General features: G+C 41.9%; 1 protein-coding gene and 1 pseudogene across 1 annotated transcript in view; both read left to right on the top strand.

The window, feature by feature from the left end:
- Positions 1-26,879, top strand: part of LOC137234818 (uncharacterized) — a 1,233,955-nt gene that overhangs the window by 371,348 nt on the left and 835,728 nt on the right. The gene's annotated exons all lie outside the window — the stretch shown is intronic.
- On the top strand, positions 15,807-17,362 carry LOC137234389 (prolyl 3-hydroxylase sudestada1-like; annotated as a pseudogene).

Genomic DNA, 26,879 nt, shown 5'->3' with positions numbered 1-26,879 from the left:
CAATAAGCACTTAAGCGCGTTAGTGCATGATTTCGCCGCGTGCCCTTGGCCCCCGCACTTAAAGCAAACGCCTTTGATATTGGATTTGGTGCCGCAGTTTCTTGCTATGTGTCCTAACTCGAGACAGTTAAAGCATCGTTTCGGCTGAACTTTTGCTCGGACTCGGCATATGACCCATCCGATTCGGACTTTACCACTTCTCGTAAGTTCCCGAACTAACTCGGTGGGTAAAGACATAGTCGCAGTCTGCGTACCGCCGTACGCTTTGCGCAAGGATCGCACACAAGACGGCTTAGCATTGAAACCTGCAAGCTGTGTGTTCAGCGCCTGGCAGACCTCTTCACACCTCCTCACAGAGACTCCTCCTTGAGGGACTTGACATCGGCTTTCCCTGAGAGAGCTTTTCCTACAGCTGCTTCAAGTTTTGCAGTGTCATTGTCCGACTGCCTACTGAGTTGGAAGAGGAGTTCTCCTTTAACAGTCTTGCGGATCTTACGAACCATTGTGTTCATTTCTCTTAGTGACTCTTCATTTTTAACAGCTTTAAGGATATCCGCGTATGAGCAATCGCCTGGGCTTTTGATCAGGATTGTGTCGGGGCGGGCTGGTCTCTGCTTCGGGCGCTTTTGCTTTTTAACCGTCGCCCAAGCTCCTCCTTTTTCTGGTTCTTTCACTAACTCTGTTACTTCCTTCGTTGGTGCGTTCACGACTTCTGAGGTCTTTTGCGCGTTCTTCTTCTTCTTTGGTCGCACCTGCGGCGATGGCGTACCCCCGGATGCGCACTCACGGCCACGTTTTGTAGATTTCTGTTGCACGCTTTGTGCCAGAGATGGGGTAGTCTGTGACTGCTTCACTTCCCAGCAAGAATTACTCGTCTTCTTGAGCGCATCCGTGGCTTGCTCGTAGGAGATCGCAATAGCCTTGACCAAATCCCGAAGGTTTTGGTTAATGGTGCGTTTTCCACTTCCTACAAACTCCTTCATCTCCTTAATGAGCTTTCCGAGGCACTGGAAAGCATTTTCATCGTCTGATCCGCCCTCCGCCCCTGGCTCTGATTCGCTCAGTCTCTGCGAAGAAGCACTAATGGGTGGAGCGGAACGTGGAGGCGACTGCGCAAGTCTTGACCTCCTGGCGAATGGGTTCATACTGCTGTCTTCGCTTATTTCAACAGGGACAATTGGTGGTGTTCTCATATTGCCCTTCTTCTTATTCTTTTCAGTTATATTGTTATTATGTTATATTTGTACTTATATTTTTCATTATATTTATGATTTTAATTTATTTAGTTATATTTTTGGTTATTTGTTTCTTTATTTATTTCCTTTTTTTTTTTTTTTCGGTAAGTATTATTTTATGATCTATTTTGTTTTTTTTTTCGCTTTATTTTACCTAATTTTAGTTGATTTTACTTTATTTTGTTTTATTTTATTTTATTAATTTACTTTAATTTTTAGGTAATATTAGGTGTTTATCATATTATGGTATGTTATATATGCCTCATTTACCATATAGCTAGAGGCTTTGTTTAATTTAAAAGAGCTTATTTGAAAAGCTCACTTGTGGTGAGAAGCTTCGCGAAGTCAAAAGCTTGCATCGATTTTGATGCAAGCTTCTACGCATATAGCTTCGTCTCGCTTGTGGAGCGAAGGATTGGATACAAAGAGAAGAGAAGGCTCGCTAAACCCACCACACACAGCTGATTATGTGGGTCACTGCATTCTTTCAGATAGAAATAACAATAGGTTAATTATCTATAAATAAAGGGCTCTGAATGGAGATCATTTTATTATTAACATTGGAAAGATAACAACAATTACTATTTATCGGTGTTAAGTTCATTAATTCTTAAAATTCGTATGTAATTTTTGGTAGCACCTAGCGATTTTCTTTGATATACTACTTAATTCACCGGAAAATCGGTAGACTCAATCGAAAATAAATAAGCATTGCCTATCCATTCATTGGTCTATCCGTAAGCCAATTTTTCGGAGGGGTCATTATCAGACGTTTTTTTTTTCAATAAATTTCATTTAGTGAAATGTATTGTAACGAATTTTAACATACTACTTCTTTCGCAGAGTAGATGCCTAACAGTTTCTGGCTCTTCTTCGTTGCCGCAACTTCTACAATAATATCGACTAATACTACTGTAGAAAAAATATAATTTCAAAATTGAATATAATTCTGTGAAAACTCAATACTTAACGAGATATTTCCGTCATTTATAAAGCTACAATGCTAAAATTTTATATGAGCAATTTTTTTTAAGGTTGACTTGAAAACTATATTTAACTATCTTGAAAAAAGGAGCGCGTGGAAACGCCTACTAAGGCCGCTCGAGTCTTTTGAAAATCTTTGCTTTGACTTCAAAATCTGATGAAAATGTTCTTATGTTATTTTTAACCATTTTTTCCTTTTCAAACTCGTGTAACGTAGCGTTACAATAATACAAACCCCACTGTACCTCCTTTCTTACTTGCTCCTGAAATTATGATCTACTCCTGGCGAGAGTCCCAATCTCTTTCCGATAGCCACTCTGCAGCAGTACAAGGCAATCGCGGCCTTCCTGGCTCTGTATTCCACATTGGTCCTCCAGGACAGTTTCTTGTCCAAAACAATTCCAATTATTTTACCCTATAAGAAAGTACCAACGGTACCCCTTCAATCGAGGGAGTTCTGAAATCGGGCATTGTATATATCCTTGTAAAAAGAAATAATTCCGTTTTTGCCGGGTTGGCCAGTCCACAAGATTCAGTCCACCTAGCCATAGTATTCAGGTAGCCCGGCAGAATACCGGGTAGAGTCTCCAGAAATTTGCCCCTGACTAGGATAGCGAGGTCATCTGCATAGGAAATCACCCGCTAACCATTGGCTTCCAGCTTCACAAGAAGCTCGTTGACTACCACAACCCAGAGCAAAGGAGATAAGACACTCCCCTGTGGCGCGCCCCTGCACACATTCCTCTCAATTATGGTCCCTCCCCACTCCACTACGACAATTCTGCTGCAAAGAAGTTTGTTAATAAATTCAACCAGAGCCGCATCGACTCATAAACCAAACAGATCTCTTTCGATAGCCCCCGGTAAGACATTGTTAAACGCTCCTCGATGTCTAGGAAGGCACCCAGAGAAAACTCCTTGTGTCTAGGGACCCCTCTGTTTGTTTACAATCGAATTGAGAGCCATCTCCGTCGATGTGCCTTTAAAATAGGCATGCTGGGAAGCCGACAGTAACCCCTTAGGCATCCTTCCCGTAGGTGCAGGTCAATCAACCACTCAAGCGTCTTAAGAAGAAACGACGAGAGACTGATTGGCCTGAAATCCTTAGGTGATACATAAGAATTTCTGCCGGACTTCGGAATAAAGGTAACCCTAACCTTTAGCCAAGACTTCGTGATATAGATATGCCTAAGGAAGTTGGTGTAGATGATGGCCAACCAGCGGCAGGAAATCCCCAAAGACTTTTGAAGTTGCGCAGGAATGATGCCATCCGGGCCCGGAGACTTATAGGGCTTGAACGAACTTATAGCCCATGTTACTTGACTTTCCCGTAGTGGAATGGTAGACATTCCTGCATGACCAACGACCGCCGACCATGCAGGCCAAGATCCCTGCGCAACTGGGACATCGGGAAAATTGTTGTCCAATAGAAGCCTTAGGGATTACCCGCTACTCATCGACAAGTCCCCACCATCATCTCTCAGATACCCCAAAGGGGCGGGATTCCTAGAGAGTATTTTTCTAAGCCTCGCGGATTCATTGCAGCCTTCCACGTTTTCGCAAAATCTTCTCCATGAATTTCGCTTGGCTATCCTTATTTCATATTTATAAATCCCCAGACTCTCCTTATAGAGCTCCCAGTCCGAGGGTAATTTACTCCTCATGGCTCTGTTGAAGAGCCGCCTACTGGACGCTCTTAGGTCGCCAAGAGAATCAGACCACCAGGGCGGCTTTCCCTTCCTTGTAAGTTTTCAACGGACAGGACAGTTGAAAGGCGCTATTGCTTGCAGAGGTGAAGTTTTCCACCAGAACGTCAATCTAAGATTCGGACAGGTCCGAAATAACGGTAGGCGCCGCAGGCAATAGCTCTCCCAGCTTCGTACAATACAAGTCCCAGTTAGTACTCTTAGGGTTCCTAAAAGATATTTTAACGGGACGTTATTCGTTCACCGAGAACTGAATATAACGGTGATCAGAAAAGGAGTGCTCGTTAAGAATCCTCCAGCCAGATATCCGATCTTCCTGTTCTCTACTAACCAGGGTGAGGTCCAGGACCTCCTCCTTATCGCAGTAGCAAAAGTCGGGTCACTCCCCCTATTACATATGCAAAGTCCCTCACCTGCAATAAAAGTAAATAAAGACTCACCTCTAATATTGGTATCCGAGCTACCCCAGATGCTATGATGGCCATTAGCATCGGCAACTATGATCACGCCAACACTTCTCCGCGTTGCTTCAGCGGTGATTTCGCCCAGTATGGCAGGTGGTGGTCCCGCTACGTCCCCATGGGGCATGTACACTGAGACCACCCACATTTCATTACTGCCTCGCTCCAGGCAGACCTTGGTTACGTCAGCATTGCTGTAATTAGTTAGAATAAAAGTTTTAATCCTCTTTTTTACAAGCACACAGGATCTAGGCCTACCTGCCTCCCCATGCGCCAACGTATTGAAGTTTCCTGTCCTTAATCCACAAATCTTTCTGCCGTTACTACTCAGTCACGGCTCCTGGACAAGGACTATATCCACTCCGCCTTTTTCAAGGCGGAGGAACAAATTTGCGGAAGCCGCCTTAGAGTGCTGAAGGTTGATTTGACGGATTTCCATCAACACCACTCTTCTTCTGCACCCTATCCTTGGCGGAAACTCCTCGGAGGTTAGGAGATACTCCTCCCCACCAAACAGACGATTTACACTGATTACGGATCCCGCCATCGATGATTCGCCCCCGGGGCTATTAGATCTTCCTCTGTCCTATCAGCCAGACGACTAACACTGATGACAGATCGCGCCATCGACGAGGCGTCAACCATGTTATCGCTGTCTGAATTAGCGGGGTCATCAACCAAACCATGGGTACTGGCGGACGCCTCCCCCTCCCGAACAGTCTCTGGGAGAGAGGAGCCATCTCCCCTGGAATCGGCGTGGTAGATCTTGAGGACCACACGCTCGAGACCATAGGAGTTAACCCTACTAACCCCTCCTCCCCCCCATGTCAGCGAGAGGAGCTGTGTACCCTGCGTTTAGCAGAATCAGCACTTGACGACGTGGTCTAATGGCCTCCTCTACTCTGAGGACCCTCCATTATGCGTCAAAAGGTTCGGGGGCAGTACCGTATGAGCTCCAATATTTTTTCCAGCTGAGAGGATCTGGCAGGCAACCACACTCGAGCCCTCGGTCGAAGGGGGAGATCCCTCCTTTCCCTTCGAGACCTCCCCAACCAAAGAAATTATTCTTTTAAAAATACAGGCCGCTCTTCAACACAAGTAATCAATCTTAAACCATGATACCGCCCCGAGTATTCGAAGCATGGCCGCGGACTTGGGCTCTTCATAACGGCAGTCATCTAGGCCGCTGATATAGCGCTGGCGACCCACAGCCACTCCTCTCGGGAGATGGCACCATCCTCGCTTCTCCTGTCCAGGACACCGAGGATGACGATTTCGTTAAACGTAATTGCGGCCCCACCTCCTTGTGCCCTTTTGGTCGTAGAGGCATTCCTCTCATCCGACCTTTGCCGCTTCCTAGCCCCCACACCCTGCAGCACGCCCCCATCGCACGACACCGGTGTGCGATCGCCGCCCGCTACGGCGCTCCTGGCCCACTCTAGCATCCGGGCATGCTTCTTATAGATCTGAGCTGCATCCCTTCCGCCGCAGCCCTCCAGCATCTACTCGGCCAGGCGTTGATCACCCAGAGATTTCCTAGGCGGCGTCGATCGCCTACCTTTCCTGGCAGGCTTCGACCACAGGACTCCCGTTGTGAAAGCTATCCGGAGCCGATTGTGTAGCCGCCCTTCAACAGTCTCGTGGTTATCTATGCTAGGCAGGGAAGCCGCGCGAGGGTTGACGCATTACCTTGTGGGTAATGCGTTCAGAGCCAGACCGGACGCAAAGCGGGAAAATTTTCAACCGCACCTATACCACCAACTTAACGGCGATGGATCCGGGACGTACCTTGAGGCACGGGATGTGGGTAGATGCACCTTTAGCCTACCAGCCATTTCGATAGGGTTTCACCCCGACCTACTAAGGTGGCAGAATACCGAAGTCATTAAGTCAAAAATCAAAGTCAATAATCAAAAACCCTAACAATCCAGTTCGTCACCGTTTTATACCGATCTTGACATTTAATCGAGTCCTCCCTCCCCTTAGCTCGGCACAATGACTCATGGATGCGGGTTTTATCGAGTTGTTCTCTCTAGATCCGCCATTATCAGTAGAAGCAGGGGCACCTCGTGCAGGACGTGATGACTAATCACGCGTGACAGTTCGTCACTATGGCCGGTCTAAAACTGATAATAGTCCCTTATCCAGAGCCTGGAATCAGGTATGATATACAAGCCAAGCATCTTAGCCCCCAATAATATATATAACAATACAATTGATTTTCTGAATATAAAGCTAGAAATAAAAGCAAAAAATCGTATGTTGGCGGAATGCATCAGATTCCACTCAGCAAGTATTCGGAATGCACAGGGTTCCCATCGGCTTCCTGGGGGAAAGCAACCAAGTTTCCAATCAGTATGTCGTCGAAATGCGGCAGACTCCGATAATATAGTGTTGCATACCATCACAATGCATGAAAAAGTAACATCGCAACAACGCAAGTCGTTGGAATGCACCGAATTCCAATCAACTAGATGCCTGACCCCTAAAATTGCATGCGATTCCGGTCAGTATCTCGTGAGAAATCATATTTTTAATGTTTTTGGAATGCACCAGATTCCAATCAAAACAGTACAGTACTGCCTTGTTTCTTATTAAAGTCCCAGGTTAAAGAGTCAATGTGTCCAACCCATCCTTATTCCATATCGTGTCTGCGTTTTCTACGGGACAAATAATGAAGGCGTGTAAAAAAAACAAATTATATGCTACCTCTAAGACTAAATAGGCGAGTATTGCATTACGTAAAGGTGCAAAAGTACATTCAAGACTAATAGATATAGCTATACAAGTCATTGTAGTGCGAACACCAGATAAGGAGAGGATTATTTTTAGCAAAGTTTCGACGACAAAGGGGTAAATGAAAAGGTACATAGTGTTTGGATACTCTAGGAGGGACAGCAAATTCAATCGGCTTAGAAGGTCAGCGGAGTCAATTTCTCCAATAATGAACTTATGGATAAACAATACTCCAAGTAATATTCTGCGATTTTCTAGAGAGGGTAAGCTAATAAGAAGAAGACTATTTCTGTATGGTGGCGGCCACCGTGGTGTGATAGTAGCGTGCTCTGCCGACCACACCGTATGCCCTGGGTTCACACCCCGGGCAAAGCAACATCAAAATTTTAGAAATAAGGTTTTTCAATTAGAAGAAAATTTTTCTAAGCGGGGTAGCCCCTCGGCAGTGTTTGGCAAGCGCTCCGGATGTATTTCTGCCATAAAAAGCTCTCAGTGAAAACTCATCTGCCTTGTAGATGCCGTTCGGATTCGGCATAAAACACGTAGGTCCCGTCCGGTCAATTTGTATGGAAAATCAAGAGGAGCACGACGCAAATTGGAAGAGAAGCTCGGCCTTAGATCTCTTCGGAGGTTATCGCGCCTTACATTTATTTTATTTATTTACTTCTGTATGGTGGTAGGTTAAGATTTGAGTCAATTAAGTCCAGGTAATGCAAATAAAAGAAATTGCTTTTGTACAGTTTCAATGCGATTTATATGATTTTGAGAGATATCACACCAAAGGCGCGAGCATTACCCAAGTATTGGACGGCCAGCGATGTGTAGAGAGTCTTAGAGGGGTACGGGCCATGGAATATGCATGTTAAAACTGAGTTTCGGATCAAAAAGGACACGTAAATCATTTGCAATATATATACGCTCCAAAGGGGTGCCATCTAGTGTATGAGGATTCAAAACTGGGTTCACACGGTGAAATGTCATATGCTTACATTTAGAACAATTTAAAACTAGTAAATTTGGTGAGCTACCAACAACAAAAAAGCATATTTATAATTTTCTTCCGATCTGTTTGAATAATATTTATGAATATTTTAAGCTAGGCAGATCTATTGTGTTGGGTGCAAATAAAACAAAGATTATTCCACCTTTCAGCTCGACGTTTCGCCAATTTTCCTTGGCATTTTCAGGAGCGTGAAACTGTATTTCTTTAATTAAACAAAAACAACAAAGAATACAATCAGATACATATAGAATTAAAATTTAAAATATGGCAATTAAAATGCTTAAGATTCATACAAATATGTTCACCATATTTATATTTCATGTGGTTGTAGTAGTTCTTCATGGTTCGGCTATGTTTTTCTTTATTGTTGTTGTAAATTATGATGTAATACAGAATTTTTATTACCGGCAGGCTTTCCGTGAATAATATATATAATTTTCTTCCGATCTGTTTGAATAATATTTATGTATATTTTAAGCTAGGCAGATCTATTGTGTTGGGTGCAAATAAAACAAAGATTATTCCACCTTACAGCTCGACGTCTCGCCAATTTTCCTTGAAATCTTCAGGAGCGTGACACTGTATTTATTTAAGAAAACAAAAAACAACAAAGAACACAATCAGATTCATATAGAATTAAAATTTAAAATATTGCAATTAAAATGCTTAAGATTCATACAAATATGTTCACCATATTTATATTTCATGTGGTTTTAGTAGTTCTTCATGGTTCGGCTATGTTGTTCTTTATTGTTGTTGAAAATATGATGTAATGCAGAATTTTTATTACCGGCAGGCTTTCCGTGAATAATATATATAATTTTCTTCCGATCTGTTTGAATAATATTTATGTATATTTTAAGCTAGGCAGATCTATTTTGTTGGGTGCAAATAAAACAAAGATTATTCCACCATTGTTGTTGAAATATAAATATGGTGAACATATTTGTATGGATCTTAAGCATTTTAATTGCAATATTTTAAATTTTAATTCTTAATGAATCTGATTGTGTTCTTTGTTGTTTTTTGTTTTCTTAAATAAATACAGTGTCACGCTCCTGAAGATGCCAAGGAAAATTGGCGAAACGTCGAGCTGAAAGGTGGAATAATCTTTGTTTTATTTGCACCCAACACAATAGATCTGCCTAGCTGAAAATATACATAAATAAAAAAGCATATCTTTGACACATGATAATGCACAAAGTATGTACCGTGCAAAGAATAAAATATGCAACGAAGGCACTTGGGATAAGTTTACGACAACTAAGGCAAGACGTGGCTGAATGCGTTTGTACCACTTCAACCATCGTAGGAGTGCAGATTAGAGTCCCAATCCTGATAGAAAAGACTGTGAAGATATTTAGAAGGTATAATCGAAACAGCTGTGGCCTTTTCCGTCCTGGCGTCACGTTGTTTAAATTTTTTGCAAACTATTTAAAAATTAAAAATTATTTATATTTTGTTCTAGTTGTTGTGTTAACAATGCTTCTTCCCATTCAATAGGTGAAACTCACTCACGCAATTTCCATCCAAATCTTCTAACGGGAGTCCAAGGAAACTAGTATTTTTGGCAGGGTTAGACCATGGGGATGTTTCTGTAAGAGGTGTAAGTATCACATTTCAATTGAAAAGATGGTTGGTGTCATGCGGAGACACACCGCATGCAGGACATATATTACGTACATATGTCGGTGTTTACCGGTTTTGTGTGGATTCTGCTTAGAGCTTCCTATGATTATCTGGATCAAACGGCTGAGTAAGCATGTGCGGAATCTCGTCATAGTTCTCAGGGAGATGCTGACTTATCCCTCTTGGAGGTGGAGCTAGACCAAGCAGTTTGATTGCTGGTGTGTCTAGGTTTGTGACAATTTAGCAAATCCAGCCTTTTCGTTATGCTCTTTTATGTTGAGCTCTTTTGCTTCATTATGAAGATGATATTCAGGGGTCATAAGAAGACATCGCGTGGCAGTTCAGTGCGCAGAATTTTGACATGCCTACAGTGTGTGTTTCTAGACCAGACGACCGGACGTACGAGTCGCAGCACATGAGAGGCCGGCTAATCGCTTTGAAAGTTAGCAGCGTTATTTATCTTTTTCTCAGTTGCTTATGGCAACGAAATTGTAGATTTTGTTGCGGTTTGTATTTAAGTACTAATTCTGAGGCATGCGCCTTGACGGTAAGAGTGTTATCGAACGATACCTCTGGGTATTTGACAGTCGGTAGCGTAATGCCATCAACGGAAGCATCCAATATTTTCATCATCTATTCCACGCTGTAAGCAGAGTGACCTTGATTTGGTGGGTGATAGTAGTAGGTCGTGCGAGGTGAGAAAAATTGGAAAGACTAAGGGGATAACTGTTTATTTTAGAATCTATTTTTTTTCTTTATTGACAACAAAGTAAAATTATTACAAGATTTCTCAAAAAAAGCGAAGTTTTTGTGAGAGAAAATAGCTTATTTCTATTTTACTATATTTGTTATCAATTATTATGAGAGGTTACAATGAAAGACAACAATAAGGAAATAAGAATTAGAATTTAAATAAAACTTAAATTTAGCTTAGTAATTTAATATTATATGAGTACAATTAAAAATATAGTGTGGAACGTAATTTGCATCTAGATATTAAAATCAAATCTTGTAAGAAGTAGCCGTTTGAACTGGAATTTAAAGCATGGCACATTTCTTGCATTTTTAACTTCAACTGGAGGTTTGTTGAAAAGTTTAACACCATAATGTCTTAGTGATTTTGCACATCTTTCCATTCGATGGATAGATACGTGGTTTCATATTTATTCTAACTCTAACTGTATATTCTGGGGTTGATTCTTCTGGAATGTCTAAATTATGAAGGATGGAGTTCTTGCGTACATCAAGCCTGTCTTGGTATAGCCCTTAGCTCCTTAGCGGCAAATTTAAAATATTTTTTATTATTTCATTTTGAATTCTTTGTATAATTTGTTAGCTATTCGGAACAAGTGTTCCAAATTGGATTTAAATAATTAATATGTGACAAAACCAAGGCGTTGTACAGAAGCCACATGAGTTTTTGTGGAATAAGTTTCCGATTTCTATAAATAGCAAAATTTAGTGGTATTAATTTCAATTGGTAATTTTCAATTTGTTTATATGTTCTCGGCAGTTTAAATTGGCATCAAACCAAATTCCGAGGTACTTTAAATTGTCGACTCTCGAAATAAAGCTGCCTTCCAGATAAATTTCCTTCAAATCATTCAAACTAGGTATATTTTTATAACTGTTGAATATTATAAAGTTAGTTTTAGATAGATTAATGTTTAATAAATTACGCTGAAACCATTGTGAAATTAACTTAAGATCTCTTTGCATATTAGCCAAGAGGTCATCGAGAGTATCAATAGCATACAAAAAGTCCCATCATCGGCATAGAATTTCTGAATTCCATTCAAGAATAAATATATTGTTTATATATAATAAAAATAATGTGGCAGCTAACTTCGATCCTTGTGTAACGCCAGATTTAATATTTTTAATTGAGATTTTTGTATCTTTGATTTGGACAAAGTGTTTTCTATTAGTTAAAAAGCTTTCGAAGAGGTTAATAGCAGTGCCATTAACTCCCAACTCCTTAAGCTTTTGGATCATAATATAGATATTTACTAAGTCAAACGCTTTGCTGAGATCTATTGAGAGTGAAAAAACCTCTTGGGGCTTCGATAGCTCAAGTGAGTTCCCAAGGGGTTTTTGCGCTCGTTGAAAAAAGATAAAAAAAAGGAAAAGAACACACCGCAGATTAAATTCAAGTATTTAACAATTTAATTACTTTTAGTTCAAAGCTAACTCACAATATATATATACAAAAGCTAATTCACACTTTAATTAATTATATACAGGTTAGGTTATACAAATTAAAAAGAAAATCTTACCTATGACAGGGCTGATGGCTGCAGTTGGCACGGAGGTTTCCAAAAAAGAAGTGAAAGAGTTTCTTTCTTGTAAAACGCGTTCACCCTTCAATTCCGTCGAAAAGCGGTTTTGAGGGGTAATAGAACGAAAGTTAAATTGGAAAGTTAAATTGGAAAGTCGCGCACCAACACGTACACATACGCCTGCACGGACATATATATAGGCGTTGGCGTTAGTGCGCGAAAGTAGATAGAAGCAAACACAAATAGTTTACATTAGGCTGGGTCACTATTGGCAGTGCTCATTCTTGGGTTTAGCTTGGTGGCCTAAACATGCCGGCCCCCCTTGCTAGAAGCAACATCGGTAGATCCCTGCGGCCATCTCCCCTGATCAACTTAATACTAACTAATATTTAAATGCACAAAATTCATGGATGTCCCAATAAGGGCAGCGGCATGGCGACCTTTTGCTTGATACAGTAATTGGTATTTCGGTTCCATCCGCAAATCGTGGAGCTGTAGTAAAGAAAAAGTAAACGTTAGGAAATAGTACGTGGTTGAGTTCAATTTTTTGCACCTCTTTTCACACGAATGGCACGTGAAGCTAGTTCGAGGGTTGAGGAAGATTTAGGAGCGGCATGCCCCAGACAAGAGCCAGCCAAATATACTGCTCTGCGCTAAAAAAGGGCCAAACGTAGATGGCAATGTGCCCGGCAGTATCAGCTCCGGATATATATCGGCTCCCAACACGAGTCGAACCGGACTTGATACAAAAAATGTTGGATCGGCGAGCTTCATATGGGTATACGGTGTTGCGACCGAGGGGTCGACATTCGCGCTTGGACTCACACGGACGTAGTTGGGAACGATCGTAGCGTGAATCGTGAGCCTACGGTTCTGCCCATGTTTACCCCTTATTCGCAAGAGGCACCCTCGTTGTGATCCGTAGTTTTCCTCGTCGAGGTGTAACTGTCGAGCCAGGTCGCGTGAAATTATTGAAGTTGTGGCGCACGCGTCGACGAGTGCGCGTACCAGGTGCAATCGCCCTCGCGCCTCGATTTTGATCACGGCAGTTGGCGATATCGATGTAAAGGGCCGTAGTGCTACGATCTACCGCGTAATTTGCCCAGTTCTGAAGGCCGCTGGCAGTCGTCGAGAATGTCGTTCAAGCTGGCCCTGCGAACCTACTCTCTCTAACTCGTATCCTTGACGGGGGCGGAAAGTCCGTGATTCCGCTCCTCGTGTGCGTTGACGCCGGTTCGGGCTGCGGAAAGTCCGTGATTCCGCTATTCCCTTGTGACGATCTGAGCCCCGCTTCCTCGCTCTTTGGTGACGTTGGTGTGTAGTTGATGGGCGGAAAGTCCGTGATTCCCCTCCATCTTTGCGGCGTTCGTGTGCGAGTGGGGGCCGGAACTTCCTTGGTTCCACCTTCCTACTGGTGGCCGGGCGGAAAGGCCGTGATTCCACTCCAGCTTCGTCCAACTCTCCTTCTTCTAGCTCGCGTGGTCCGCTGTCAGTTCCTATTTCTGATGCTTGAAGAGACAGAATATGTTCGTCCTCGCTATCCATCTGAACGCTCCATGGCCTGGTATCAACTTCCTGGGGCTCCAGATTGTCGAAGCTCTGGTGCAACGTGGTGTGGTGGTCCCCTTGGCACTGGTGACAACGTCCTTTGCTCGTGCAGTCGGCGGTGCGGTGTGCTACTGACAGGCAATTGCCGCAGTACCGTCCTAATGCGGCTTCCCTTTGCCTTTCCTCGGGCGATTTGGCTCGGTAGACCGGGCATTACCGGATCGGATGTCGTTTGTCGCACAGGTGGCATGGTTTCGGGTACCGCTGGGCCATGCGTTCCGCCTTCCTGCGTAGAGTCGTGTACCGGGTCATACTGGACCTGAAAAGGGGTAATTGTCATTGGTCAGGGTTTAGAATTTTAGGGGATTTCATCATGCGTGAGGGGAGTTGGGTGTCGAGAAGATATTCGCAAGAGGTTGGCAACAAGCTACAATTACTTAGGGAGTTAGCTGCACAAGAGCCTTGATTTTGTGTTTTTTTTTTTTTTGGTTTATTTTGAACACAAATTCGGTATACAACGTGGTTTTTATGTAAATTATCTTTATGTCAACGCGATTTGTTTAAAATGGCAAGTACTTCTCTATGACGGTGCGCTTCGTGTGCGATCTGACAGATTTGGCTTTAAGTGTAGCCACGCGGTAAGCTTTCGGCCGGCTGTCAGTATTTTGCCGACAGATGGCGCACGGGGATGACTTTGTGGAACGTATTTGGTTGTGTTGCCACCCTACAAAAAATTAGGTCATAAAACTTACCCGCGCCCAAGCAAATGTGATTATGAAAATAACCTATGACTGTCAAATGACTAGTCAAATGACGTGGAATGACGAAAGCGTTTTTGCAGGGTAATTAATCATTTTAAAGCAGCATCGAGGATGCCGAACGTGCCAAAGAAAACAGAGGTAAGTTTTATTTATTCCTTAATCTGAGATAAGCATTGATTAAAACTCTCTTATTTTTTTTTTTAGGGCATCGGTTGAGGCGTTCCGCCCATATACGCCCCTACAGTGTAATCACCAAAAAAACTATTGTAAAGTGTGATAAATACATTGTGCATTAACCCACTATAAGAAATCAGGTGTATTTGATCTGGGTGGTAGTAGGATATTTTAGAGAAGATCGTTTCTTTCAGGTTATAAATTTCCCTTTTTTTGCCTAAAAAGGGGGTTAAGTTATCATCCCCCCTAGTGGGAGCATTTTAATAACCTTTGTTAAAATCCGTAAAACACGGCCCAAAAAGGAAGAGGGAAAGGGGGAAAAAAGTGTGATTGCGTTTTTCCCGATTTTGCGACGCCTTAGCATCTGGCAACACCATATGGGTTTTGTAGTGTACATTGTGTTATTGTAAGTGGATTGTATTACCCTTCAATGAATTTTTCTGTCATTGTGAAAGAAAAAAACGAGGTACGCAGCTATTGAAATTTTATACACCTCATTAACTTTCTTTTTCTTTCTCACTGATAGAACTGCTGCTTGTAATTTTGTTACCAAAAATTAGCTAAAAAAAATGTACAACGTGGTCTCACCTTCATACAGCATCAGCTTGATTTTGTAAACTGCAGCATTTGGATGGGTTATTTACATTGCGCTTCAACGCATTTAAAATCCCAATTGCATGCTTCTAAATATAGATGAAGCATCAATTTCGGAATGTACGCAATTTACCTAAAAGCAATTTCATCGTTACACCATATCCATCGGATGCACACAAAAAATCCTTTACTGTTGCAGCAGCAACAGCAGACGATAGCAGCACAACCAAAACAACAACAACGCTTAGCACAAGGCAATTATGATCAGCCTTTGGGTAAACTCACGACTTCGTACTATGGCACAGCGCACGATACCAAATACGCGAAAACCACAACACTTTCAGATCGTGGTGGCACTTATGCCAGCAATGGACATATTTCGGGTGGGAATGATAACTTAGCCTCCTCAACGCCATTACATCCTAGCACAATCGATGGCGACTATTATAGTTGAGGTGTGTTGAGCGGAATGGGTGGTGTAACACCGGATAGCCTTTGGCACGCGCAACAACAACAAATTTATCCAGCGCCATATCCCTTGCGACGCGTGGAGAGTCGCGCAGAAATCGACATGGTGGAACGTGAAACCAGCAGTCAGATGAGGAATGTGGATGTATGCGCTGGTGATTTATTGAGTCGCACACATGAGGAGCTGGTGCGGCTATAAAGGTTATACACACGGAACTGTTGAAGCCAATGCCACTTCCGTTCAGCAACCAGCGGCAGCACACGAATCTCAGTATTCATGATGAAAATGCTACTCCAAGCGTAATATCGATTACTAACACAGAACTGGCGCAAGAAGAATGGATTACACCGATTACAACTGCGAATGAGCCAGACCCACATCCTTTTCCACAATATAATAAAGCTGTATGTATCCCCGACCAAATGTGGATTTCCAACCAGAGGAATACTGTGCATATTGTTGGCTTTGCAAGCGTGATGTGTCAAATTCATTTACTTCTAAAACGTGACATTTATTGGAAAGGTAACGATATTATTATGAATGTACGTCAATATTTTAATTTCAATTTTGCTAGGCAATCAAGTAGTAAGTTATATGATACGGAAAAAAAGTTGAATATCAACTTGAGGAGCTAATGGCGGATTATTTACGGCGTCATGATACGATTTTAATGGATGCTGATATGGATAAGACAACATGTGGAATGCTCAGTGAACGAGTGCAGCGACGCAAAGGTTTTTCTTGGTGGATATTTTATTGGCATTGTGATAGAAATTTTCCACCTCGGAGGAAAATCTTAAATAAATAGCACAGTAGAAGGATATTTTCCAATTAAGTCAGTAGAAGGGTGCTAAGTGAAACGGAAAAAAAAGCATATCGTTTATCTGACATCTTTAACATCTCTCTTATTTAACATCTTTAATGTCATGCCTGTTTATCATTTATAAGCTTAAAAAAGTTGGTTCACGATCATTTTATCAAGTGGGTGAGGTCACATCCTTCGATTATCCTCGTCTCACCATAAACGGTTGGTTTCATGTCGCATCTAGTGATGATGTAATTACCGATATAATGCGGCCATTTGGGAAGCTTGAATTTAATTCACCTTCAAATCAGCCTGCAGTTCATTTGGACGAAATCATTACCGTAGTGTACTTAAAAACACAAACAAAAAATAGTGTCCGAAAACGTATTGAAGATAATTCAGAAATTTGTGTATATGAATTTTTAAGACGTGAGACGTTCGAAGAGGCGTTAGGGCAACTCTTATCCGATATGTCATTAAAATGACGTCTAGAAGGACCAGCGAATGCGCATAATTACGAAGCGCTGGAAGCGCCAGTAAAACTATTTCAACCCTAATTACACTTTTTTCAAGTGAGGGAATGTTTGCGTGATTATGTGATTTTACGGATCTTGACTTGGCTGGTCCAAATGCTAGTGATCCTAAGTATTATATGCAAATACAACGTTGGTCGCATGGGAATTATACCGTATTGGGCGATGGTGCCATTTGTGAAGAGAATACCCTAGATTTAATGTAAATGCATATGAAGGGGCTGGTGTTGTTACATATCTTTCGCCGGAAACGGATGAACCACGTCAAGCGAATGATTGCGATGAAGAAGACGATTCCGTTCTTTTAACAATTACACTCGTAGATAATGCTCTAAATATTGTTTACCGCTGTGAAGGCACAACGAAATTTACCAAATATGTTTCTCGAAATACGCCGCTGGATAGAGGACCGGTTTGTGTGATTTCCGAAATGAAAAAAACATAGTGACCAGTTTAATTCATACTCTGAAAGGGGGTAGTGAAAAAATTCATCTGCATACTGCTTGAAGCTGGTGTAGAGGAGCTGTGCAAAGTGAAAAGTCGCTCCGAATTCATGTGTCACTGCTGCTTCTTTCTATATCTATTTTAGTGCATCGTGTTAATTAGCGTCTTCAGTTAAATGACCACTTGAGAGTATGTCAATGAAATGAAACATTCCGTATATTTGTTAGTCAATTTGTCTTAGTAAAGTGGCATTGCAGCAATTCTATGGAAATTTAAAAACTATCGTACAGTTTATTAATTGCATTGCTAATTGAAGTGAGAATTTGGGCACGAGACGAAACTCATATGTTTGTTCCACACAAGCGATTTTTTTTTTTTTCAAAATTGTGCCGAGATAGAGTATGAAACCAAAAGAGGAATTGTGCTAAGCGAAAATACCACATAAATCAAAATGCATGAGAACGAAACTTAAAAATTCTACTTGATTGACAACGGAACAATTGAAATTTTTGAGGACACAGCAAACAATATTCCAACTGTTCCTGTAATCACCTCTGTAGGTAAAACAGAATTAATTTGTCAGAATAGCGTTGGTGCTTTGTCCACTGCTTCAGATCCCAAGTTCAAGGCACCGGCGTAGTACTCTGAAGTTGTGTTAATAATTAAATATACAACAACAGTTACCTTAAATTTTACATGTTTTTCAGGTCTTAAGCGTGAAACGCTTCACAGCCTGAGCAACAACGACAATTGCAGGCAGGATCACAGTCAATCGGAGGAGGACGAAGACAGATTGCCACGACAAGTTTACCACAGCCAGGTAAGTAACTACAACAATGGTAGTTTAAGTCACTTATAGAAGAGGGAGAAAATAAATGTATGTTTAACGTTGCGACCTCAATTTATATACCCTTGTTCGATCCCTTGACTATATCTTTTGGAGGCATTGGGTATGAATAGTAACGGCGCTGCACTATAGCTGCAAAGTACCCTTCAATATTCCTAACAAAAAGATATTTGCGCTATACCATGTCCCAAAAGGAAAATTGTTTCTCCCAAAGAAGTTTGGCGGTACATAAACGAAATGTTGATTCACTTGATGAGTGGGTTTCCAAATTATTTTGTTACGTTGTGGGAGTATAAAGAAATAAATTTGGCTACGTAAATTTTTGCTATTTTTTTTTTTATTATTACTGACGATGTTTTTATGTGTCGTTTGAAGCTAAAGCAAACCTTAGGGACTCTTAGCGCTGGGGGAGATGGTGTGTAACCCCTTACCCTCAATATGATAAGTTTTGGATAGCGGTGTATTAAGCCTGTATACGCACTGAACACCATTTAACCAAGAGTTGACCTTTGATACACTGGTTTCAAAGGCATAAATATTACAAGCAGAAAGGATTCAACTCTCCGAGTATAATTGTGGCGCAACTGGTAGTACATTACGCTTCGACGCCGTAAGGATACATTTAGAGTGGGATATTTAGAAAGACACAGAAAACATGTGTAGATTGGAAAGAGTTTCCATCATGTCTTCTCAAGGTAGTGTCATATATAGGAGGTTAGTAAGAAAATGTTCAATAGAAAGTAACACATAACGCGAAATGTGGTGACCAATTAAAGTTTCGGTAGGTCTTATATAATTATTAAAGATTTTGTAAGACAAATTTACAAGGAGGGGGGGGGGGGGGGTGGTTGTTTTATCGTAGGCTATATATTTCGGGACTGGGTCGTGGGTTCGGTTACGGCTCTCTAGATCCCTGATCCTCTTCGCTGGATGGGAGTAGCACTAGTTTAGTGAGGGGTCTTGTGACCTTCCCCTTTGCCGTCATGAGATCCATTACTCGTGCTCGTCCATCCGATCCCGGATGGAGGTTGATAACCCTCCCGAGCCTCCACTCATTGGGTTGCAGGTTGTCTTCTTTTATGACAACTAGATCGTTTAGCTTCATGTTTGCTTTAGGTTGGCGCCATTTATTCCTTTTTTGAAGTTCGACGAGGTATTCCGTCTTCCATCGTCGACAAAAGGTGTGGTGTAGGGCCTTTAGTCGCTGCCATCGATTAATAATTGATGCGGGGTTTTCGTTCGCGTCTGGCTCCGGGGGTGCTAATAGGTGTCCCCCTATTAAAAAGTGCCCCGGGGTTAGTGGTTCTAGATCGGACGGTTGATTGGAAGAGGGCGTTAGGGGGCGGGAGTTGAGGCAGGATTCTATCCTGCAAAGCCGGGTAGAAAATTCTTCAAAAGTGTATTTAAGGTTGGATGCTACCCTTTTGAAGTGATATTTAAAACTTTTCACTCCCGCTTCCCACAATCCCCCCATATGAGGAGCAGACGCAGGAATAAAATGCCAGTTCAGGTTTTGGTATGTATAGGTTGTTACTACCTCGGCGCGTGAGTCAGCCATGAAGGTTTCGAACTCCGCCCTGAGGGCTCTGGATGCCCCGACAAAATTGGTTCCGTTGTCGGAATACACATTCTTCGGGCAGCCTCGTCGCGCGACGAATCTGGCAAAAGCCGCCAAGAATGACCGGGTGCTCAGATCGGTAGTCGCTTCCAAGTGGATGGCCTTAGTGGAGAAACACACAAAGAGGCAGACATATCCCTTGGACACGCGACAGCCTCGCCCTTGATAATTCTTTATCTCAAAGGGGCCGGCAAAATCTACCCCGGTGTTAGTGAATGCCCGGGTATAGGTGGTTCGTTCGGTTGGTAGAATGCCCATCAATTGTGTTTGCGCCTGTTTCCTATGCACTGCGCATACCTTGCACTTGTGAATTTCTGATCGTATCATATTTTTCACGCGAGGTATCCAGTACTGTGTGCGGATCAGGCGTAGCATAAGCTGATTTCCCCCATGTAACGAGATTTTATGGACAAATCGTGTGATGAGACGAGACAGTCCACTGTGATAGGGCAGAATTATGGGGTGGCGTTCGTTATACGAGAGGTCCTTGGACGCCTCGAGCCGCCCCCCGACTCTGATTGTCTCGTCCTCATCGAGAAATGGGTGCAAGGGTTGTAAATCGCTCTTTGGCTTGATTGACCCTTTTTCTTTGAGTGTTCTGTACTCCTCCGCATAATGGCTTCGTTGAGCATTGACGATCAGTCGACACATCGTTGCTTTAATCTCGATGGGTGAAATCGTCAGTGATGTTTCATTGAAGGAGGTTTTCAGATGAGTCCTTTTGTAGAACCGTAGAACATAGGACACAACTCTTAAAGCCCGGGAAAGGTCGGAAAACCTGTCTACAATATCTTCGTCTTTTCGGTTAAGCGAGGTTGTGTGGACTTGTAACCTTTTTTCTTCCATGGTTGTGGTGTAGCTTATTTCCTGGTTTGGCCATTTTTTGCCATCTTGCTGCAGCCAAGATGGGCCTTCCCACCACAAGGAATTGTTCACTAGTTCTTGCGCTAAAAGCCCTCTACTGGCTAAGTCTGCAGGGTTGGACGCTGAGTCCACATGACGCCAGTCCGTGTTCCCAACTTGGTCTATTATCTTTGTCACACGGTGGGCCACGAAGGTTGACCATGAACACGGAGGTTTCCGTAACCAAGCTAAGACAATAGTTGAGTCAGTCCATAACAAGGTTTTATGTTTGCCTAAATTAAGGTTCTTGTTGATAGACTCTAAGGTTTCTGAAAGGAGAACTGCTCCACAAAGTTCTAGTCTTGGTAAGGAGATAGTTTTTACTGGCGCGACTCTTGATTTGGCTAACAACAGGCTTACAAATATTTGCTCATTAATATTGACGCGCAGGTAGACGGTGGTTGCGTATGCTTTTTCTGACGCGTCACAGAATCCGTGGATCTCCACTGTGGCTGTTGGTGAAAAGTGTACCCAGCGTGGGATCTTAATTTTTTCTATGTGCTGGTAACTTTCAATGAAACTTTGCCACCGATCCAGCGAGACTGGCGACACGGTTTCATCCCATCCTGTTCCCTCTAACCAGATGCCTTGCATCAACATTTTGGCGGTAACCACGAATGGTGCCAGCCACCCTAATGGGTCAAATAATTTTGCTATCGCCGACAGAATTTTCCGTTTTGTAAAGCTAGACTGTTCCTCTATGGGTTTCGTTTTGAAGTAAAATGTATCTGAGTGGGCGTTCCACCTGATGCCAAGTGCTTTAACCATACTGGTATCCTCGAAGTCCAGGAAATCTTCGTTTAGGAGGTCAGCCTTTGGTAGGCCTTTAAGTAGTTTGTTCGAATTGGCGGTCCATTTCTTCAGCGAGAATCCTGCTGTCCCCAGGGCTGTAGTTATTTGATCCCTTGCTTTAATGGCGTCGGTAATAGTGTGGCCTCCTGCTAGCACGTCGTCAACGTACATTGCATTTCGTAGTATATCTGATGCTATAGGGTAGCTGTGTTCCACGTCGTCCGCTAACTGGAGCAGTGTTCGTATTGCCAGGTACGGTGCACAGTTAACTCCGAAGGTGACCGTTTTCAACTCATATAGTTGTATTGGCTGCGTACTTTCTGTTCGGAATACAATCCGTTGATACTTAGTGTAATCATCGTGTAACAGAATCTGTCTGTACATTTTTTCTATGTCGCTATTGAAGACCTATTTGAAGAAACGCCACCTTAATATGAGAATGGTTAAATCATTCTGTAGAACTGGCCCCGGATGGAGGATGTCGTTGAGGCTGACTCCGTTTGCAGTTGATGATGACGCATTGAACACCACTCTCACTTTGGTTGTTGTGCTTTCTTCCTTTTTGACGGCATGATGTGGTAAAAAATAGGTATCACAGTCTTCAGCGGGGATGTGTGTTGGTACCCGGGACATATGCCCTAAGGTTTCATACTCTGCTAAGACCCTGTTGTATTCTGACTGTAATGGTGGGTCTTTAGCTAAACGCGTTTCCATTCGGAAAAATTGTGAACACGCAATTTTTAATGAGGGACCTAATTGTTTATATTTTGGAAATTCCTGTTTAAAAGGCAAGGATACAATATATTTACCCTTATCATTTCGAATCGTTGTGTTCTTATACAATTCTTCACAATACTTGTCATCATGGTTGTACGTTTTGTCCTTGGGGACTTCCTCTGTTTCCCAAAATGATCGTAGCTCTCTGTCTAATTGCACTTCACTGACAAAGGACACATATTTCTCGCTGGGTGAGATTGTTTCGGTTTGGCCGGTCAATATCCAGCCAAATACCGTCTCTTGGGCTAGCAGTGTTCCTAACACGTCTTTCTTTATTCCCCCTAACATCACCTGTGCATAAATGTCGCCTCCTAATATCAGGTCGACTTGCTCATTGACAAAAAAACGTTTGTCAGCTAATACTAAGTTCGAGAAGGCCTGCATGGCCATGGCATCCACCTTGCATGTTGGTAGATTGCCAGTTAATTGTGGCAGCACAAGCGCGGTGGTAGCAATATTTATTGTCGGATCAATTGGAGACCGCAGTTGTATATGACACGCCTCCTTTACTTGTGCTGACACTTGATTGGTGATGCCTGACACATGCGCAGACATCCGCTGAGATGGCAAGTTTATGCGACGTTTAAGTCTTTCAGTTATGAAAGTACATTCTGACCCCGAATCTATAAGTGCCTTCGCGGAGAAGTTGGTGTTGTTGTGGAATATATTGATGCGGGCCGTACCTAGTAAAACCCCTTTACTTGTGTTTGTAAAGCAGGCCTTGAAGTGGTTATTTCCATTGCTTTGGTTATTTCCAGTGCTTTGGTTATTGGAATAGGTGCGCCTCTGTTGCGATTGGGCAGATGGGCCATGGTTGGTATTATTGTTGTTTGCGTTTTGGTTGGTGTCCGTTGCCTGAATATGTAGGAGCGTATTGTGTCTTTGCTTGCAGGTGGCGCAATTGTAGGAGCTTGAACACCTAGACACAGTATGTCCTGAGGATAGGCAGTTAATACACCCTTTCTTGTTTTTAATGAAGGTGATTCTATCGGAAACCGCCAATGTGCGGAACCGTTGGCAATGTTGTAGTTTGTGCTCAGTGGATTTACACATCTTGCACGCACCTTTGGTTACACTCGTCTTAAAGGCACCTAGCTTTCTGTGAGAGTTTTCAGTGGATTGTCTACCATTATGGGTTTTCGGGTTCTTGGTTTCCAGGCTATCCTCAGTTATGCCAGAGACTGTCTCAAGTGTCTGGAAACGGTTCTGTAAAAATTTATCCATGTCTTCCCACTTGGATATTTCTGTTTTATTTTGAACCGTTTGCTCCCATAAGGCTAGTGTGCTTTTTGGTAATTTCGTTGAGCACAAATAAGTTATAATCGCATCCCAATTGGACACGTCGATTTGATGTGTCTTTAAGGATGTGATACAGTTGTTGATGTCTCGCTGCAGCTTTTTAATTGAAGTGCCGCATTCCTTTTCAACCGCCTCTAAGCTGAACAACGTTTTCAGCTGAGTGTTCACTAGTATGCGTTTGTTTTCGTATCTGTCTACCAGATTTTGCCACGCTATACCGAAACCTTCGTTTGTGAGTGGGCACTTTTGCACTATCTCTTTAGCCTCACCCTGGGTCTTTTGTATCAAGTGGTACAATCTCTCTACCGGGGTGAGTCGCTTATTTAAAATATATATGGCCGTAAAGAGGTCTCTGAATGTAGGCCAGGATAAGTAGTCTCCCTTGAACACATCAGTGTCACACGGAGGTAGACGCATATTTGTATCCCTTTCGTGCTGTTCTTCGGGCTTAGGGTCGGGTTTGTTGAATGTGGCCTGTCGCGTTGATATGTTTGACATGCAACGCAAGTAGACTGCATAAGCACTTTTGTGTTTTATCTTAACAGCTGATATATTTTTTCCCTCTAGAGTGTCCCCAGCTAATATCTCATCATGGGCTGTTTTTACTTTTTTCCACTTTGCCTTTAACTCTTCTTGCTGGATAGCCAGAGTATACTTGGTATGCTCGGAGTCGGGTGTGGAGTTGAAATCAGCTTCAAATTCTATGACTTCATCAGCCATCCTGATGTAACTTTCCATCGCTTTCGACATGGTATCAGTACTGAGATTAAGGGCAAAATGGATCTAACTTGTTAATAGGGTAGCTCACGAAGGCACGTTCAACTTAAGACAGGATGATGTAGCTAGTGGGTATATGCCCACTATAATGGATTGCCGCCAAGGGGTAAACACGCAAATTATTCTCTGTGTATAAATTTTTTCAGCTAATTGTGCTTTATGCGAACGCTCTTTTCACCCAACTCACCGCAGTGTTAGTGTCGTGTGTATAAGAATATAAGGTTAAGTGACTTTGATTTAATGGCAGTAATGCTGATTTATGTCCGAACTTAAAGAATTGGTTAAATTTATTACACTTATGTAAGTGTTTAATGGTTCTAAAAGATTGGCAGTGACTTGCGATAAAGTGCGTTAAAGTGTTGTTGCAAATAAATTGCCACACTACAGTGAAAAAGTGGGGTTATGTTGAATTTGTGCAGCTGGCTGCAATATTACTCGAAAATATGCGCTACAGCAAACAAAATACTAAATCAAAAGACTTTAAGTAAATCTGTGTGACTTAATTGCCACACATACGTATAATTATCTGGTTTTTATTTAATAAAATCGCGATATTGGTACGCCGAGAAGTTAGTATAAGTAAATTCCCTACTTGTGCAAAAAACAAACAAAAAAATTGAACTCAAACCACGTACCTTTGTGACTTTGTTTGACCGCTCGTTTTTGTTTGCTGGTGTAATGCTTGTCGCTTTTGAAACGCTCAGGTGGTGCTAACTGCTAACTTTTGAAACGCTTTTGTGTGGTGCTGCTAACGGCTAGCTTTTGAAACGCTTTTGGTTATATTGATGAATACTTTTGAAACGCTCAGGTGGTCTGTGTTTATCCAGTCGGTCGCTGGTATTCAATCGTGTCTGTAATTATTCCGGCGTAGTAGGACCATGAAAAAACCTCTTGGGGCTTCGATAGCTCCAGTGAGTTCCCAAGGGGTTTTTGCGCTCGTTGAAAAAAGATAAAAAAAAGGAAAAGAACACACCGCAGATTAAATTCAAGTATTTAACAATTTAATTACTTTTAGTTCAAAGCTAACTCACAATATATATATACAAAAGCTAATTCACACTTTAATTAATTATATACAGGTTAGGTTATACAAATTAAAAAGAAAATCTTACCTATGACAGGGCTGATGGCTGCAGTTGGCACGAAGTTTTCCAAAAAAGAAGTGAAAGAGTTTCTTTCTTGTAAAACGCGTTCACCCTTCAATTCCGTCGAAAAGCGGTTTTGAGGGGTAATAGAACGAAAGTTAAATTGGAAAGTTAAATTGGAAAGTCGCGCACCAACACGTACACATACGCCTGCACGGACATATATATAGGCGTTGGTGTTAGTGCGCGAAAGTAGATAGAAGCAAACACAAATAGTTTACATTAGGCTGGGTCACTATTGGCAGTGCTCATTCTTGGGTTTAGCTTGGTGGCCTAAACAGAGAGCATTGTATATTTTTTCTTATCTAAGTTTTCGTATAAAAATTCTGTGCAATTGATACTGGCAGATAATGTGCGAGTTTTCGGTAAATCCAAACTGATTATCGCTTATTATATTGTTAATTTTAATAAAATATTTGAGCCGGTTCAGCAAAATGCTTTCGAAAACCTTATCGATTGCACTCAAGTTTGTTATTGCCCTGTAGGTGGAGAAAACCTCCTTGTTTCCAGATTTGTGAATGGGACCTACAGACCCGATTTTTAATACATTTGGATACTGACCGCTCTTGAAGCACTGATTCATAAAATTCGACAAGGGACCAGATAACACGTCTTTATATTTCTGTAAAAATCTTGTTGAAATTCAATCGGGCCCGTTGGCCGACCTTGGATTAAGGCTGCAAATTGCACGGCTTACTTCCTCAATATCGCAGTGACCCATATCAAAAGGATAAGGTATTTCAGCTTCGGGCTCTGGGGAGTACTCAACGTTTTCCGGAGTGTTTGCAATGTTTTTAAAATAATTATTAAAAGTATCGGCTATTTCATAATGTTTTGTTAAAATTGTATCGTTGTATTCTATTTAAAATATTTCCAGAGACGATGCATCTTTTGCCCATATATAAGCTGATTAAGAACTCTCCATGTTTTAGCAGTAGATTCGATATTTTGTTCTATCTGGCTTCCACAAAACTCTTTTCTTGCTCTGTTTATTTTATTGCGCGTTAAAGTTTTTAAAGTTCTAAATTGAGTTTCGAAATAAAAGTTATTCTGATACTTCTTCTTCAGTTTGTAAAATTTATTTCTCTCTTTAATGAAAGATAAAATCTCGTTATCCATCCATGGTTTTTTAATGTTTTTATTTGATTTTTTGACACATTTAGTGCAATTTTCAATACTTATACATAGCTGCCTATGAAGGTCTGAAAAGTTAGTCTGATTTAAAATGGTATTTAAATGGTTACTAATTTCAAACAGGGTATAATTGATGAAAGCGAAACCTCGTCTTTAACCCTTACCTGATCTTTCCTATGGATGTTGTAGCCATCGCAAGTTCAGGGGTCTGATCTGGTGGTTTTAG

This window comes from Eurosta solidaginis, chromosome X, assembly GCF_040869045.1.
Source record: "Eurosta solidaginis isolate ZX-2024a chromosome X, ASM4086904v1, whole genome shotgun sequence".
Lineage (NCBI taxonomy): Eukaryota > Metazoa > Arthropoda > Insecta > Diptera > Tephritidae > Eurosta > Eurosta solidaginis.
Note: the sequence above shows the minus strand (reverse complement) of the source record. Positions and strands in the feature narration are given on the sequence as shown.